Source organism: Cololabis saira, chromosome 8, assembly GCF_033807715.1.
Source record: "Cololabis saira isolate AMF1-May2022 chromosome 8, fColSai1.1, whole genome shotgun sequence".
Taxonomy (NCBI): domain Eukaryota; kingdom Metazoa; phylum Chordata; class Actinopteri; order Beloniformes; family Belonidae; genus Cololabis; species Cololabis saira.
Genome location: NC_084594.1, coordinates 18,717,983 through 18,732,625, shown reverse-complemented (window position 1 = coordinate 18,732,625; position 14,643 = coordinate 18,717,983). Strand labels below are relative to the sequence as shown.

At 40.4% G+C, this 14,643-nt stretch overlaps 1 protein-coding gene across 9 annotated transcripts in view; it reads right to left on the bottom strand.

The window, feature by feature from the left end:
• The window catches only part of LOC133448459 (dedicator of cytokinesis protein 3-like), a 246,147-nt gene that overhangs the window by 219,228 nt on the left and 12,276 nt on the right, over positions 1-14,643 (bottom strand). The window lies entirely within an intron of this gene.

The window sequence follows — 14,643 nt, the reverse complement described above, 5'->3', positions numbered from 1 at the left end:
TATTCACGTAAAAAGGACTAAAGTGTGTTTTGGTGACGTAGTTACATATCCACATGCATTTCTAGATTATAAAAGGGGAAATGAGCCAAGAAAAAATCTTCTGTCTTTTCTTTTTCCTTCTTTTTTTTGTAAAACTTTTTTGCGCCGTCAACCAGTGGCATGTCCCCATGATCCCATGACAGGGACCTTTGCTGGCCCTGAAGACAGCTGAGCTTCCTAATTAGCTGCTTGAGAGCTGTGGGTTTTGCCTCTGCATATCTGCTTCACTCATCACCCTGGAACCGATGCGCGCTTTGAAAGCGAAGCCCCTAACTCTTGTTGGCCATGTTGCTGATGAGGTGGAGGGTGGTTGAATCTTTTTGATACCGCCAAAGGATTCTTGTGTCCACCCATTTAAGTCTGCTCCCAGATGTTGCAGAGCTTTAAAGAGTTAAGGAGCAGATCAGCCTCACAATGTGGGTTAATCTCCAGTGGAGCACCTGCATAAGCGCAGCTAAAACCACTTAAAAATGCCCACACGGTTAATGCAGAAAGTGCAGCCGTACACCCTCAGCGCTCGGTAATTCTCATGCTTGCTCCACACCCATTACTACCAGAGCGGTCAAGTCTAATCAGGTCAATGGAAACACCCATCGGTCCTGGAAGGAGACAGGAAGACGAGTGGGGGGGTGTTAAAAAGAAAGTGTGATCGGGTCAGAGAGACAGAAGGTTGTCGAGCGTGGAGAAAGCAAAAAAAAAAAAACAAGAAAAAGGAGGGGACTTCAGCAGTGAGAGTGAAGTAACCAGTAATGTGAGAAATGAAGTACACTGTGATAAATAATGAATATAAACAGTTTATAATTTATGTTGATAGATGCTAATTCTGAGCCACCTCGCTGGCTGCTCTGAGTACTCGTTCACACTTCCTCTAACATGCAACCGCAGCAAAAAACTAGATAGATAGATAGATAGATAGATAGATAGATAGATAGATAGATAGATAGATAGATAGATAGATAGATAGATAGATAGATAGATAGATAGATAGATAGATAGATAGATAGATAGATAGATAGATAGATAGATAGATAGATAGATAGATACTGATGATGTCGCTTCTACCACCCTATTACAGCTGTACTTGCATCATTCACAAATTGAGAATTAGACATAAATATTTTTACATTTTGCTTTGATATCGGGTTCCTGCAGGTTTTACTCACGGAAACTTGCTCTCTCATTCAGCACGTGCATTTCCAGTTACAATTAGCCCATGGGGGAGAATTGTAAGATTCCTGCGAGTCACTTAAAAACTGCCAGAAACAGCTGTTCTCAAATTTATGTCTTTTGAATATTTCATTTTGCACACTGGTACAATGGTGCGTGCCGGAGTGCGGAGCCATTTAAAGCCTGTGTGTTCATTGTGTGAAGTATCTACGAGTAGTTTCAGACTGCAGGAGCCTTTTTAAAAGCTCCTGCAACTATCGAAGGAAACGTGGCTGTATTGTCTTTTTTTTTTTTAACGTCTATAGCGCATCAACCCCAGCTGAAAGCAGGATGCAGGATTGCTTTTACATGGTTTATTTTTAGCTCCCACTTCAGGGTCGGAGCTTTTCAAGCATTAGGGGAAACATTCGTAATGCACTGTCCGGCAAATGTTTGTAAAACATTTGCCGGACAGTGTATTTGTAATAGAATTTGTAATAAAGCCGGTCCAGCTGACTTGAGCGTACTCCAAAGTACTGGGAACTACCGTTAAAAGAAAAGGAATAAGAAGGACAAATATTGCAAACATTCATCAAAGCACCATCAACAACAGTTTTTAGTTCCATTATTGAGGATTTATTGTTAATTGTTGTTGTTTTGTGCCGTGGACCAGTTTAGCTGTTGAACCTTCTGTCATGAGACACTGCACTGGGATATTAGGAGGCCTACGTCAACACAAACGCCTCTAGACTCATTTAACTTTGTAAAGTTAATGTTAAAGTTGGTTCAACTGTTCACTTTTTCTTTCACTGTTTCAGCATTTTAGCTTGATTTTTAGTCAGTAAATGATGACACGGTGTAATGCTGCATCTGTTATCTGTCATTTGGAGCTGGTAAGGACCTGAGGATTTTTATGATGTCCTGATACATAAAACCTTAAGAGTGAAGTAAAGTGAATCTGTGAAAGAGAAATATGAATCAAGATCAAGGCTGAGAGGAGCAGCGACCAGTATCTTTGCACAAATATCCACACGCAGTTCTTTTCAGACCTTTTACATGCTGCAGACATTGTTGGAATAACAGGCAGCAACCATTGATTGAACTGAATGCTGTGTCTCTATGACACTGCCTTTCATAACACTAACCCTGCACTGACACTGAAAGCGTCAAAAATCTCCTGACGCCAGCATCACGCTGCTTGGAGCGTTCACACTGAAAGCTTCATGTACTGTCGACGGCTGCAGTGGGCGGGGCTAAAGCTGCGCTGCAGAACTGGAGTGAACAGTGTATATAGCCTACACGTATAGCATGCACATCTTCAGTTTCCTATTTCACCATAGATCACACTTTGGGAAGCCTTCTTTATATTTTAGTGTTATTTCCGCGTAGATAAGAGTGAGTTTGATGCTCCATAACAAGTTTGGTCCGCGGATCAACATCAACCCTCAACGAGCCCTTGCTCCCGGTGAAGGCTGATTTATGTTTCCGCGTAACACCAACGCAAAGCCGACGGCGTAGGGTACGCGGTGATGCACACCTTACCGTGCACGTCGCTGCATACCCTACCATACCTAGGGGTATTCAAATAGATTCGGCCGGGGGCCACATCTGCAAAAGGACTGTATGGAGAGGGCCGCACAATATGAAAATGTGGGAGTTTTCAAAATGTATTTTGCACTCAAAGACGAAGACTTATGTAAATATAATACATTTGTATTATACATTTGAATATATCTAGTTTACATATGAATTATGTAATAATTGTCTCCAGATTTAGTAATTGTGAATGTTAAATATAATATTCAGATAAAGAAATATTATTTTGAATGCAAGTTCATTTTGAAACCATGCATTGTGCAAACTTAATGAAATTGATATTGAGCTACTTTTAATAAAACACGCCATAATGACAAAGCACCACTTTCCACGAAGATTTCCTTATTTGAATATTATATTAAGCATTGAGCCCAAGCATTTCAGTCCATAGTAGCCAGTTTGATGTTATAAATAAGCAACCAAAATATTAACCATAAGCTCCTCTATTAATGACACATCTGTGCATTATATCAGCAAAACAAAACAATCACGAATTATAGGAGGCTTAGAAGTTCCATCTGAAATGCAAAGTCCTCACTTATTCAAATGAAAAAAATTTCAGGCCAATCCTAGAAGCCTAATGATGTCAACAAGTCCTCTGTACAACGGAGGTTAATAATAATGTGACAAACATTAACACTGTGCAACACTGGCAAAAAATCCAAAGTAAAAAACATCTCCAACAGAGATTAACATGTACAAACACTATGCATCGTTAACTTAAACTTAAATGCGATATGCATTCTCTGCACACATTACAAATAAAAATCGCACCTTTGAACGCATTCCTGGCATGTCTGTCTGCCTGTGTGTCTGCCTGTATCTGTTAGCTGTTATTAACTGTTCGGTTTTTTCCCCACTTATTCCACAGAACACCGAAAGTGTTTTTTGTTTGCTATTTTCGGCCGAACATTCGGTGCATCACTATTATTAAAAAAAAAAAAAAAAAAAAAATTTCAACAAACACCCCCTTTTTTTAAATATGACCAGGGGCCACATAAAAGCTCCTGGCGGGCCGCATGTGGCCCGCGGGCCGCCAATTGAATAGCCCTGCCCTACGATGTCGGCTATGCCGTCAATTTAACGCGGAACCATAGTTCAGGTGAAGCTGCAGTCTGTCTGCGCTGATCACTGACACACCGGGTCGGAGCGGATTTGGTCATGATGTTTAAACTGCGTTTTGTGATTAATAAGCACGGTTTTTAATTATTTTGCGTTGGATCAATGTAGCAAATAAAATCGTTCGGACCATCCAGCTCCTCAACCATCACTTACGTGTTTCACATGAGCAGTTCAGGTAAAAACGGCAGTCAAATCAGCAAAAATGTCAGTTTTCTGAATGAAATATATTAATTCCTGATAAAATAAGTTTGTTAGTGCACAGCTCTGCTCATGTACGCATGTGAATGAGTGTACGTTTGTGTGTACATGAAAGTACAATCTGCATTGAGGCTTCTCGCTTTGGGAATCCCGGTCTGTGATTGGACGCCGCCTCGGCGTCGCCGCTGCTCATTTGCATAAAGTTGAGATTTTTCAACTTCAAATTGACGCGCTGCTCCCGACGCCTCCGCTGCCTCTGCTGCTCTTGCTGCTCCCACTGCCTCTCTACACGCGTTTTCAAAGAAAATGAATGGCAGCCGGCTGCCTATGACGCCCGTGACGCTTTCAGTGTGAACGCAGGGTAACATCGTCCTTAGTTTTCTTAGATGCTATCTTTACCTCTTCTCTACAAATAAATGACCCTTTCTGTTATCAAGGCTGATCCTCCAATCCATTACATACACCTTTCCGAGATGAGGAATAAGGAGACGTCTGGAGGAGGTGAGAGCTTATAAACAAAGATGTTTTCTTCCCCAGATCTCACAATCCAAGGATGCGAGGACACGGTTAGAGGGTGCATTAATGTTGCGTGTGTCTGTCCTTGCAAGGTACTGGTCATCGCCTTGAAAGTGAGTCAACGGGAGAAGTCTAACTCATCTCTCTCAAACAGCCTGCTCTGAAGGTACACAATGGAGCAAAAAACATGACAGGGTCTGCAAGAGGTTTAAATTACAGAAGTCAAAGGGGCTTGATTTGTATTCACAACTTAAAGAGCCACAAAAATAACAGAAAACTATAATGCACCGCTTCACTTTATAGAGACAGGTGTAAAGTGACAAACAGCAGAAACTGATCACATGCCCCATTTACCAAGCTGAAACTTAAAACACCAGCCACAAACATACTCTGTTCTCATGGATCTTCCAAGTAGAAATAATTTAGGTAACGTTTGAACCATTAGCCTTGATGTAAAGCCATTTAGCTCATAGACTGTGAAATCGGTGCAGGCTCCAGAGCAGCTCATTGACCTTTGGCATGTTCCTCATCCCATCCCTCTCCCTTCAAACACTCAGTGAATCCCATTACCAGCCCATTATAGTAATTCAATGGGATGCTGTCTGCAAGCTAGCCTGCGGGCTACAAACACACATGCACACATGCACACATACATGCAAACTCAGGGATGCATGTCCACAACATCAAACAACAACTCAAGCAAAAGCAGACTTCAACACATTCTCCTTCCTTGACTACTCGGGCATTACATTTTGATGCTAGTATGCCAATACTCTTTACCATAAATTCATAAATTAAAATATTAATATAGATCTTTCCATCTTCCACGAGAGATGGAATATTTTACTGATCATAATTGATCTGCTGGAGTAAATCCCAGTTCTATTAGGGTAAATGGCAGGGTTACATGCAGCACGGGTCATCAGTCAATCACAAGGCCACAAGTAGACGGACAACACACACAGTCATCCCTGTGGGCCACTCAGACTCACCAGTCCAAGTACCAAGTCCGAGTACCAAACGTCTCTGTTTGGGGGTGTCTCTACCCCTGACGGGACTCCAGCCACGGAGCTCCTTGCTGTGAAGCAACAATGCTAACTGCCAAAGCCACCGTGCTGCGCAAAACTGACCAATAAAATCCTTTCAGCAGTCTAAAAATCAGCACATCATGAAATACACGTCAGCTGAAACCATTGTGTTTTAATAGTAAGAGCTGACTGTATAAAAGAAAGCAGTGGAGACAATAGTCTTCTGGTGTTCTTTGGAGATGGTTACTGTATGAAAAGAAATGGATGCAGCCATTATTGACTAACAACGCAAAGGTCTCGATTGCAAGGAAATTGCTGCCAAAGACAACAGACCTGAAAGTGAAGAAGCCTGATACTGTCATTGGTGGGACTGCATATCATCTCAGGAAGTAGGTTCAGTCACAAATCTGCACCAAAACACTGCTATGAATAAAGCTATGGATGGAAATACCATTCCAGAGGACATTTTCCCAACAATCCTGGAGCAATCTGGCTGGGCAATCATGGTGTTGAAATGTTGTTTCTGTGGCCCAGATCTTAATGGGGAATATTTGATGAGTCCTCAAAAACAAGTGGAGAAGCAGAAAATTGCAATTAGTGATCAACTCAAGACATTCATACATCAAAACTGGATGTCCATCCATCAGGACCCCAACATTGACAACCTCACGCCAAAGAAAGTGGCTGCGTTTGCAAGAACCACAACCTCTTCGACATCCAAATTTTGAAATTTAAATGATGGAAAAGCCATTTTCAGAATACTAAAATGGGGCATGGACTGTAATAACAGAAAAATCAATAATAATTACTCCACAAAACAGCCTGAGAGGCAATTTTGGGGCCTGAAACAAAAAAAATGGTTTGAAATGTGAAAACACAAAAAAAAAACAAAAATGAAAAGGAAAAAAAATCCTGCATTGTTACATGTTTCCCCAAAAATAAAAGCCAACATTTATCTTTTGTTCTGCGCCACGAAAGCTCTAAAATACAGTATGCGCCGTTTCTTTTGATTTCATCATCAGTGTCTCCGGGGTCCAATTTTGTCTTTGTAACTGCTCAACAAATACACACACACACACACACACACACACACACACACACACACACACACACACACACACACACACACACACACACACACACACACACACACACACACACACACACACACACACACACACACACACACACACACACACACACAGCAAATGCTCATTCACTTATACATGCATGCTTGTCTCGTGCATCACATAAACACATCTTCTGCACCCGTATAAAGCAAGTGAAGAATGGTCTCCACAAAAGCCACGGTCAAGCATGCATTTGACACTCCATCCATTTTATGAGTGAATGAACAGGCAGTTGGGGGGCGGGGGGTACGCTTTAATGGGTTAAAGGGAACGTGTAAAAAGCTCTGGGCCTGTTAGGTTTACAGCTTTACACTGGCTGGCTGCTCGGAGCATGAGAATGAGCATATGCTATTGCACCAGTCTCATTTTATTTGGGCAGCATTTTGTATTTTAGAGACAGATCTTCACTCTCATACTTTTATGTTTCTCTGTGGCGGATGCTGACCATGAGAAATCAGTACAACTGCATAAATGATATATTTGTGCCATCAGCAGGGAGTACCATAACTTCTATTGCCCTATTTTATATTTTTATAATGTTTGTAATCTTGAAATACTGCATATATTATGTCACAGAATGTAGTACAGATATAACTCAGAATAGATAGTTGAATAAACTACCTTGATATATTCAAACAAAATTATCTTTAAAGTTTTGAGAGCAGAGAGGCTGTTCTCAAAGTAATCATTTTTTATTTTAAATCCTTTATTGTAGTTATGCATTTAATAGTTAATGATATAATGAACAAAATATACAAAATTTCTGATTTTCACTCCTGGTCATCTCAGAGTTCCAAGCAAGTCAATGGCTGAGCTTCTAAAAAACATACATTAGGTCCTGAAATTTCCAAAATATGAAACATTAAACAACATTAAAAAAAATGCCTTGAAACGTTTACACAAATCAAATTCAGTGTTGGACCACCGTCATGTGATCATGTGAACTCTGAACTCTTATGAATGTTTACGAACACTTGTGAATTCGACTTTAAAGCCGGCTGAAACCCCAGTCTAAAATCAGCTTCGAATGACTCCTAAAATTGCCGCTTGGTAAACACTACAAAGTCCAGCATGCTTTGGAGGTGTGAAATAAGGTGGCGCCTGAAGCGGCGCGCGTCCAATCACTGGCCAGGCGCTGATGACGATCCCGCAGCCCGCGGGACGAAAAACCTCTGTTTTCCCCCAGCTCTTCCTCTCTTTGCCAGCCCAGCGGACAGGATAGGCCTATCCTGCCGACCAGCGCATCTGGACCACGTCTCCCCATTTTTCTTGAGAGCTGGGGGGGGGGAGAGAGCCGCTTCAGACCAGGTTTGACCGGCTGAGCTTAAGATCTGATCCGAGTGCGCGCGCTGACTCTCCTGTGTCTCTAACCCTTTTCCGTTCCGAGCCCTCTCCTGCACCAGGAACCGTGGCGTCCCAGGGACGGCCGCCAGCGTGAACCAGAATCAGCCGTAGAAGCTCCAGCCCTGGGACCCGTGAAGCCCACGCAGCCCGGCGACACAGACGGGACGAGCCGCAATTCCGACGGACGGAACCGGCCCCCGTGCGTAGCGAGGCATCGTGATAGGCCGTGGCCAGAGGCACAAAGAGCCGGCGTGAGGCGCCGCTGCAGCAACTGTCCTTTTCTTTCCCGAGTTGGAAGCAGAGAGAACCAAGGGGCCGTCTCGGACTGAAGAACCCCGGCAGAAACGCGATCAGCACCAGAAAGAGCCCGCAGTCTTGCAGACCCGGAACCAAGGAAGGCGTGAGGTTATGGTTTTGGGCAATCAGTTTAATTTAGAGCGGTTTAGAGCTAAATTTGTGTTCAACGTTGTTTACTGTTAGCATATTACTGTTTGTTCATTTTGTGGGGACGCTGCCATCTTTACTGAGCCGCGTTGTTTTGAGACACAGATGATCGGAAGATTTGTATCACGTGTTTATTGTTCTTGATTTCTTTTCCTTTATGTAGTTAACGTTTTATTCTTGTTGTTTTTCTTCATGGTTAGTGTTTTGTGTTTTTAATGTAGTGCCATCAGGATTTTTCCAAGGTGTCGCTTTTCCACCTGCTTGACACCTAAATGTAAATAAATTCTGGTTGGTTTTAATGAGAGAAGTTGTTTGTGTTGTTTTTCACATATTTTGTCACAATGGCTGGTTTGACAGAGCTAGTGCCGAACTATCAACCCCCTTTAACTGTTATTCTGTAGAAATATAGTAAATTTACTATTCTGTAGAATAACCCATACTTTGAGAGTGATTCTGCTGTTAAAGTTAGAATTTTCCTGGTTAAAATCTAGGTGGTGCCCCGTCTTGATTAAGTCATTTTGAGGATTAAATTTGATAAATCTACTTTATTAATTATTAATAATTGTTGGAGGACAATTATTAATAACTCTTGATAACTGAAACAGCGCCCCCCATGTGTTGCACTACAGCAGGCACTTTTTCTTTTTCCCAGTGTGACAAAACACTTTAGCAAAAGTTAATCTCAGATAAAACAAATTTAATAAAGCATAATTCCACTTTACCACTTTCTTCCACTTTTTTAGTGACTGAAAAAGAAAAGAGCTTTGTTCTCAGAACTGATGATGATTGAAAATGACCTGAAACTCTACCTCAATCGGGAAAAAAAGTGCAAATGAGAAAGCTGAGCTTGATGGATGGAGCAGAGAACGATCAGAACTATTAATAGCATATATCTTGGTGAAATATTTATTAGATTAAGTGAGCGGTGGATGTAAGGGGGAGGGAAACCAGGGAAAAAAATATGATCTAAGTAGAAATGGTAAATAAGGTGAGAGTGAGACAAAGAAAACCACAGAAATGAAGTAAGAAAATTCAAAGAAAGGGAGAATTTAAAAAGACAATGCATCAGTCCATGGCGTCACTTACTAGTTGCGTCCTGTCAGTGCAGGTAGGTAACAAGGTTCAGATTAAAAACAGTCACTTCCAAGAACACACAATCTTCCTTCAACAATAAAGAAATAAACACAGATATGGAACAAATGAGGAGGCGTTCAACTTTCTTAAGACTGGTGCCTGGAAAAGTAATTGTTTTTCTCACCTTGGTGTCCAGGCTTATTAAAATATAGCCTCGGCTTTGTATATGGAGGCACTGTCGAGCATGAATCACTGTAGAGAAAGCCAAGGATTACATGGTGGGTGGTGAAACAAATTGCAACATGCAGTAGGCGTTGGGTCATGTGTCATGAGTCCAGAAGGGATATGTTGCTGTCAATTAAATAAAGAACTGATTAAAGTATTATTTGAATTGACATACTGAATTTTTATTTTCCTCAATTTTGTTTAATTTGCCTATTCTAAAACAAATTTGTCATTGTGTTCCTTCCTTTTATTTTTCATCATCTTCCATCAGACTTTGGTAAACCAGCTTGTACACATTACAAGACATATAGGAGTTTCCAAATGCAAACAAACAAATAACTTACTCTCCCCATTCAATCTCTGATTGCTTTGCAATAACATTCATTAATGTTGCCCTGCAGCTCTGTTCCCTGTTAATACTGCCTGAACTCGGTCCAGACTAACCTCCAAGGGGTCCACTCTTTATCTGTGGTCAATAAACTAGAAGAAAAGCTAATTGTTCAGGCAGTAAAAAGTGCATCTCTCTTGAATGTACTTTGGATCAGCAGCAGGACTGTTGAGCTATGAACTTGTAGACCTTTTTTAAACACTAATCAATAAGTGCAGAGACAGGGTGGGATTGCATTTCAGGAAACTGTGCTCAGAGATGTCTGAAACAGCTGACAACACCTTTCTATTCTGATCCCTAGAAGCAAAGATAATGGGGGGAGTTGAAAGCTAATGTCAGGACTAAAAAAGGGATACGAAAAGCACAAAATCACCTGGGCAAGAGACAACTACATTAGAACTGATTCAACCACGTTCCCCATCTTTTGTCTAACTATACATTTTATAAGCTCCACATCACATCAGTAGGTTTCGTTTGCCAACTAAGACACAATGAACAGAGATTAAACCAAACCAATGTCCTTTTAGGTTTTTATTTAAAAAAAATTGATTAAACTCTGCGTATCAGAATAGTAAACGGTGCGAGGAAACCATACAGTCAGAGGAAGCAAAAGTCCAGAGCTGAAGATAGTTGATGGGACGTTGGCAAACTGTGACTGAAACCAAATACTCTTTTGTGCAAACTGCCTCAGTTATTATAGATAATGTTGTGATTGGTCTGACCATTTAAGAGTGTGCGATGACCTGGTGAGTATAAGGAATATGGTTTTAGTCAGGGTTTCCAAGAAAATGGATGTCACAAACTCCCAAAAAGAATCAGAAGTTAAGGTGTGAGGACAGGCATCAGCCGTGATGTTGCAGTAATTGTCAGTGAAGCCTATTATAATGCCCAAGTAAGGCATTATAATTGGACCAAAATTAGTTTCAATGGGTTATTTAACACCAAATCATAACAACTATCAAAAAAAATACTGGACAAGGTGCACAAAAATAGAACCATTGTGGTGGGTTAGAGCAATTGGATTTAAAAAAGTTTTTTTTAAATAGACTTTGTACCACAAATACAGAACTGTGTCCTGTATGTCAGGAGTTATCTTGAGGAGTAAATGGTTATATAAAACCAGAAAGTTTCTGTTGTCATTGTTTTTGATCCACCTCTCTCTTCAGAAAGGAAGCTGAGAAGTTGGACCGTTGTTATGGCGATTGTGGATCCAGTCCTGCCAGGGTGTCCGCAGAAACGGAGTGTAACCATAACAACAACGGAACTCTCCTCCAGAATGCTGCTGTGTCTTAGACCCTTGAGACACACGAGTACTGGCACGCAGACGCACACGCATGCACCCACCAGATCAGGGCTGACGAAAGACGGAGCCCACTTTGAAACCAGGACTTAACTCGCATACACAGAAGAAAGTTTCCTTTCACACATGAGACATAAATTAAAATTAAGATTTTCATTGCATGTCAAAACCAAACTGTACTGTATGTGAAAAGTACATTAAAATACAATATTTCTGAAACTGGGAATCACTGGGGCTTTAATTTGGCACTTTTGCACTAGTCTCACTTCAGCCCGGCTCGGCTCGGCTCGGCTCCGCGCAGCTTGACACGGCTCCTCCCGTGTGTTTTCGCACTGCCAGGGGAGAAGTGGGCAGGTTGGGGTGAAGCTGCTGTGACGTACTCGATTGCGCAACCGCTTTGTTCATGTCGGCGCTGATCAGAAATCAGCTGGAGCCGCGAGCGGCTGAGAGTAAAACAGCCCGTCTACATCGCTTTTTTAATTCTCTCGTCAGTCACCAGGTTTATGAACATCTGCACCTCAGAGTTGGATTACCAAACAGACGTTTTGCGCTTTATAATAAAATCGCCGCGAGCTGCGGGTCGCTCTCGCTCTGACTCCCGCTTCCTGATTCAAACGTTTGACGGCCCGGCCCCCCGACCAATCAGAGGCGTGGAGGGTGGTGACCTCAGAAATAGTCCCGGCTCAGCCCGCTATAGAACCTCGCTGAAATGGTTACAGAAAAAAGTATCGACTTGGAGCGGCTCTACCCGTCTCAGCCCTAGTGCGAAAGCGCAAAATGGGGCCGTGGCGGGTAGAACCGAGGAGAAGCGATACTAGTGCAAAAGCGGCTATTGAGAAAACAGAGAAGAGTGACGAAGTAAAGAATCACCATTTCTCATCTACAGTTGCTTCCTTTGTTGTCCTTTGTTGTCCATCTAAAACATTTGTTGTCCATCTAAAACATCTAAACAGGGACCAAATTTGATTGGCTTTTGGAAGTTATATGACATGAGCTAATTTATCATTTTTGCGTTGAGAATCCAGAGCACGGAATATCGTAAATGCGCCGTTGTTTCTGCTCCAACTGTGGTTCAAGTTTAAGTGGTCCCTGGAAGTGTGTGTGTATTCTTGTTTTTGTTACCTCAGTAGGAGCTTGTCTAGTATACTCATCAACCTTGTTGAGATCAGTGGTCCTTATGGAGACTAAAGAGCAGCTTTACGAGGCAGAAGATAATTCATGAGGTTCATTACTTACCCATACCCAGGTAAGTGCTAAGGTTGAGTTGGTTACAGCTAAGATTTGAATCAAAGTGAAGGGTAGGGTTTGGCATGAAGCCGTAACCTTGTGTGGTGAAAGAAAGCAGCAGGTAATAATGATTGATATCAGCAAGTCTCTCAAGTGGTAGTTTATAGATTTATTTCATTTAAAATGCTTAAAACAATGTTCATATTACTGTTGCATGCACTGTATGTTCACGTGGTTTAAACAGCACTTGGGAAAAAAGCCAAATTGATACGGTGGGGGTACTTAAAAAACGAGCCGTCGACGCGTCACATTAAACTCCCCGACTTGAGTCGACCAGCTAAATCCTGCGTCGGGGACAGCCCTACATACATACACATTAGGGCTGGGCGATATGGACCAAAAGTCATATCTCGATATTTTCTAGCTGAATGGCGATACTCGATATATATCTCGATATTTTTTCTGTGCCATAATTGGGGTTTCCCCCAAAGCATAGCATCTCTGTTAGCTTCATTTTTTTCTGAGGCAAACCCTTAAAAAAACAGTCTTAATTTTAGTTTTAATACAAAGCCTCGTGCCAAATGTCACACAGGTACATTTATTAACAGAGGTCTGCACAATATCAAAATGTATAAAACAAATGAAATAAAAATAAACTGCCTGCATATATAGAATAAAAATGCTTCTTGAATAAAATAAAACAAATATCCCTTTCCTGCACAACAATTAAATTAAAATACACTGTACGATAACAGGCAGACTTTTCAACTGAGGTTGATAGTTGCAAATAACAAAACATTTGTGCAAATCTCAAATAAAACATTCAAGTCAATTTGTCACAAAATAAGCTATATCAAAATCATTAAAAAAAAAAAAAAAAATTAAAATGTTTTTTTTTTTTTTTTTTTTAATCGATATAAACGATTTCTCGTACCATATCGCGTTTGAAAATATATCGATACATATTAAAATCTCGATATATATCGCCCAGCCCTAATACACATAGTTGAGTATTTCTATATATTTGTACACAAATATTTATATAAATATACTTATTTACACCATACTATCTCCATATTAACTCCATCTGCTCTATATCTATATATATCTACTTACACACATATTCACACACATACATATATATATATACATATATATATATATATATATATATATATATACATACACACACACACACACACACACATACATACATACATACATACATACATACATACATACATACATACATACATACATACATACATACATACATACATACATACATACATACATACATACATACATACATACATACATACATACATACATACATACATACATACATACATACATACATACATACATACATACATACATACATACATACATACATACATACATATATATATATATATATATATATATATATATATATATATATATATATATATATATACATACACATGCATACATACACATATAATTAACAGCCCATTTCATTACATGAATGTAAACAAATTTACCATTTCACCCAATAGTGTTATCTGCAGGCCCCTAAACCCCTTCCTCTTTGTACCTTGTGAAAATCATGTTTTTATATTTGTTTTTAAACTGGTTAATGTTTGGACATTGTTTTAATTCTGAATCCATTCTGTTCCATAGTTTAACTCCACTGACTGATGTAGAAAATCTTTTCATTGTTGTTTGTGTTCTACGAGTCCTAAAATTTTGAGTACCCCCTAAATTATACCTCCCCTCTCTGTCATAAAACATTTCCTGTAAGTGAGATGGTAATAAGTTGTTCCTAGCTTTATACATGAATTGTGCTGTTTGGAATTCCACTATATCAAAAAATTTGATTAT